This window comes from Heterocephalus glaber, unplaced genomic scaffold (genome assembly GCF_053883595.1).
Source record: "Heterocephalus glaber isolate CG9 unplaced genomic scaffold, H.glaber_assembly_v1.0 deba00001111, whole genome shotgun sequence".
NCBI lineage: Eukaryota > Metazoa > Chordata > Mammalia > Rodentia > Bathyergidae > Heterocephalus > Heterocephalus glaber.
In genome coordinates this window covers 2,057,073-2,061,578 of record NW_028258194.1, presented here as the reverse complement: position 1 = coordinate 2,061,578, position 4,506 = coordinate 2,057,073, and the positions used below count along the sequence as shown (strand labels likewise).

The 4,506-nt window shown below is 42.8% G+C and overlaps 1 long non-coding RNA gene across 1 annotated transcript; it reads right to left on the bottom strand.

Moving 5' to 3' along the window:
- Positions 1 to 1,729: 1,729 nt before the first annotated feature.
- LOC110347508 (uncharacterized) lies at positions 1,730 to 3,690 on the bottom strand. Its single transcript, XR_002392189.2, has 4 exons — positions 3,575 to 3,690; positions 2,718 to 2,773; positions 2,017 to 2,238; positions 1,730 to 1,831 (listed from the first exon to the last, which is right to left on the bottom strand). It is a non-coding gene; the product is annotated as an uncharacterized LOC110347508 (long non-coding RNA).
- Positions 3,691 to 4,506: the final 816 nt, after the last annotated feature.

The window sequence follows — 4,506 nt, the reverse complement described above, 5'->3', positions numbered from 1 at the left end:
ATTGATAAGTCTACTGTGTTTCTGATTGACTTTCCTTTATAGGTGATTTGTTTCTTTTGTGTAACAGCTTTTAATATTTTATTCTTGTGCTGAATTTCTGGAATCTTGATTATCATATGCCTTGGTTTAGATTTATGGCTAAATCTATTTATGGTCATGGCTATTTGGAGTTCTATATGCCTCACTTATTTGTGTGTCAAATTGTGTTTTTTCATGTTTGGGAGGATTTCTGCCATTACTTTTGTGAACAGGTTTTTTATGGTGTTTGCACACTCTCCAGCTTTTTCACTAACTCCAATCAAACTTATATTGTTTTTCTTTAAATCATCTTCCAATTGTTGGATTGATTTTTCATGGTCCCTTGCTATTATTAAGATATCTTTCTTTTCATGGTCGGTAACTGCAATCCTGTCTCCCGGATCTGATAGTCTGTCCTCATCTTGATTCAAATGATTGTGTAAACTTTCAATGAAGTTTTTAATCTCCTGGATAACTGTTTGAATCTACTTAATGGATTCCATTTCTTTCCTATGTTGGGCATTCATGCTTTCCATAATTTTCCTAAGCTCCTCTATTTTTTTTTAACTGTGTCTACTCTAGATTTGTTGAGCATATCCTTTATTTTGATTGTCCTTTCCTTTTTTACCTGAAATATTATTTTCTCTGTGCCCTCATCCATCTATTCTTTTACTTCTACTGCTATCATTTCAGAAAGCTCAGGTGGGTGGCTTCAATTTCCTCCATCTTTTTGTCCCCTGGACTTATCCTGAGTGGGCTGGAGGTCTGGGCTTGTATTTTGGTTCTATAGCTTGTCATTTCTATTTTTTAAATTTTGTTTTGTTTTCTAAGCTGTTCCTTGTAAATTGTTATCATATATAGCTTTATCACTACCATCGAGGCTTCTCTAGGAAATGTCTCTTCCTCAGAGATGTTTTCCAGGTATAGGTGGTTCTTGGTCTTTGTGTCTACCCCATGATCTTACCTTCCTAATCTATTAAGGTTGAGAGGTTGCTATCTATTTAGCTCAACACCCAGTCCTTTGATACTGGACTATGGTGATAGTTGTGACCCCAGACATTTACAGTGTTGTCGTACAAGGGAAAACAACAGGTATGACACCCTGGCTAATGTACAATTAGCAATAACAACAGAATCAAGGACAACCTAGCAACTGATAAACTGGTAACTATTAGTTTGGTACCTTTAACCATACAAGCAAGCTCTACTGTTATATAACAAAATCCAACATAAATCAGGAACTTGTAATGAGTGAGTTTTTATTTAGTAGAGCAATTTTACCTTGTGTCTGGGTGGGGAGGGCTTTAAGAGGGATAGGGGACAAATCAGTGAGTTCCCTTGTGGTTCCCCTGTGTCCTGCAGTCATGTTGTTTCCTCTCTGGGATGTTGATCTCTAGGCTCTGGACAATTTGTCTTGGGGAACCTATGCTGCTGGCACTGGCACTCACCTCTCTGCCATTTTTTCCTTATCTATATGATGTTCTTGAAAAGGTAAAATTCTGACAACAGAAATCACATCAGTGGCTGCCATGTGCTGGGATGGGGAGAGAGGCTGGCCACAAAACAGCACAAGGCATTCATCTTGGATGATGAACTGTTCTATGGTTGATTGTAGTGATGCTTACACATATAAAAACTACAAAACTGTGCATCAGAAAGGCTAACTTCCTTCTGTATAAATTATATATTAATAAAAAATTTTTCTAGAGAGAATTATATCATAGTTTATTATGAACGAAGAAATGTGTTCCATTGAAAGCCATTGTTTCCAGGAGACAGCATCATGGAAGTAAAACTCACACCTTAGGTGGACCTGGAAGGAAACAGAAACTTAGAAGTCATGAGCACAGAATTGCAGGTGGTGAACCCCCAAAGCAGCAAGCTTAGCCCATATGGCCTTACATCAGAGGGCTGCTGCTCAGTTCACCTCCTGCAGGGCCTTCCCCGACCCTGCCTGTCAGACATGGCCACACTGTGCTCAGCACCCTCCACTCTTACCAAGTGTACTTTTCGTGTGACACTTGCATGAACTCATTCTTCCCACATTCTCTGCCTCAGTCCTGGGAAGCCCCTGTGAAGGTGAAGGTAACCGCATCTCCACTGTGTCTGCATCCAGGTGGCTGTGCCCGGTGCAGCTTTGTGCTGCAGAATGAACATGTCCTCAGGTGCACTGGACTAGTGCTGGGTGGGCAGGAAGACAGCACACAGGGCATTCTGTGACTTCAAGAGAAAAACCAAAGCCATGACAATGGATTGAGGTTAGCAGCAACCTACCTGCAGATTTATTATCATATGAGAGAATCAAAACTATTTCAGCTACTGTTGCATGGAGTTTCTTTTATTTTGAGTTGAATACTAAGTATAATAGAGATTTTGACAGTACCGAAGCCAAGACCCTAAAGATGATCTAGGCAGAGCCAGACATTCCTATTGTTTGGGAGTATAGATGCTGGCTCTACCCTCTTGTCCTCCTGCTATTATCTACCAAAGGGACTGAACAGAACAGATTCTTATAAATATATTGGTTCACCCTAGATCGCATGCTTCTGAGGAAACAAGAGAAATTCTCTCCCCAGTCGCAAAGAAAAGAATCTCACATTTTCCAGATGAATCTTCACATTGCAGATAATAACCACACATCTGCTCGATCTCGTGAAAAATAGTAAGAGCACTTTTAAAACATTAACTCCAAAACTTACCCAAAATATTAGCTCATTTTGTCATCATGGCTCAAAAGCAGGATTCTTTGATTCTCCTGTCAAAAGCATAAGTTAAAAACAACGAAGAAATGGTGACACAGAGATGTGGCCTCTAGGCCTGGCCGAGGTTTGGGGTTTTAGGCTGTGTGGCCCTGAGCACATCTAGGGTGCTGTGCCCAGGTCTCTGCAGAGCACAGGAGGTGAGGCTGGGACAGAGCCAGTTCCTCGCAGGCAAAGCTTAGAGGGGGGGAGAGTGCAGTGGGCAGGGAGAACTTCCGCTGTCCAGTGCCCTGCATGGTCCTCTCCAAGCCTGGAATGTAGAGCAGGGAGGGGTGACATTCTGCAGCTTAGACCTTTTATCTGTTGCTAAAGGTAAATATGGCAGACTTTCTGGGACTCCTCTCCATTCCACATTCACTTTTTGAAAGACAGAGTTCTTCTCCTGGCAGGAGGAGGTGGTTGCTGAGGACCTTAAGCAAGCATATCTCTCAAGATGCTCTGTGCCAGCCTCCTCTGACAGCCTTATCCCCACCATTACAATCTGCTTGCACCCCTGCATGCTCTGCATTAATAAAAAAAAAATTTCTTTTCTCTCTCTGTTCCTCACCCCCTTTCATCTCATCTAAAATTTTTTCTCAGTGAACTGATTGCAAATACTAGCATAGAAACCATTCTGATTAAATTAATCCCATGCCCACAGTGTATCTCCCAGAGCCCTCCCACAGCCTTCTACAGCTTATTGCATTTAAAGAAAGATGTGATTCAGCCCTCACCACCATAGCTCCTGTGCAGGAGACTGTGAAGAGGCCACGTGGGGCCTAGAGGGCCCTCAGTTTCCTGAAGCAGCCAGAACTCACCTGTGGGGCTGGAGCCCTGACTCACCGAGGCCTCTGAGGCACACAAGAGCTCTTCCAACAGCATGGAGAACTCCATTCACATATACTGAGCCAAAGCATCCACCCAAAGAGCATTATTAATGAGTCATAACTTAACAAGAAATGAAAGGAAATACTGTGCATGCCCAAAAGCAGGCTTTCCTCCTTTCATCTGCTGCTGTAGACTGTAACCTTGGCAACACAAGTAGATGTTCTTTGGCTGAGAATAAATTTGATTCCCATGCCAATGCATTTCATCCCCTTTGAGGATTTCTGGCCTAGATTGGGATAAAGATGCAAAGAGTACTCAAGAACACAGAAACCTTTACCCCCAAATATAACTTAAATGAATTGTTGAATGTAAACTCTGCCAAGCACTCAATCTTTTCCATTGATTATTTGATTTATTTCTCCTTTAATCCTATTAAACTAAATTATGCTGAGGTAACAAACAGCTAGATATTCTCAGTGAGTTAAAGCCACAATAAACACTCCAGTGTTTATTTCCCATCCAGGTCACACGCTCACCCCCAGGTAATAATGGACCACTGCTCGCTGTAGTCCCGGGGGACCCAGGCTGATGGAAGCTCGCTCACCACTCAGGTTTGTAGAGTTGGGAGCTCAACCCGGGGAACCCAGCCTGTCTCTCTGGTTTCTTCCAGAAATTATACACAGCACTTCTCCTCACAGTTCCATGGCCACAGTCCGCTCATGGTCAAGTCTGGCACCAATGAAGCAGGAATGCATCTGCTCTCTGGGAAAGGGAAAGGCTCATGCATTCAGCAACTCCTGAGACCAGACCAGCGTGCTCATCCTTGGCTTGCACAGTAAAGGGGTTCAGAGAAGACAAGTTCATGGAATAGTTAACAGCCCTCAGATCCAAACCCAGGTCCAGTTCCAAAGCCCATGCTGAA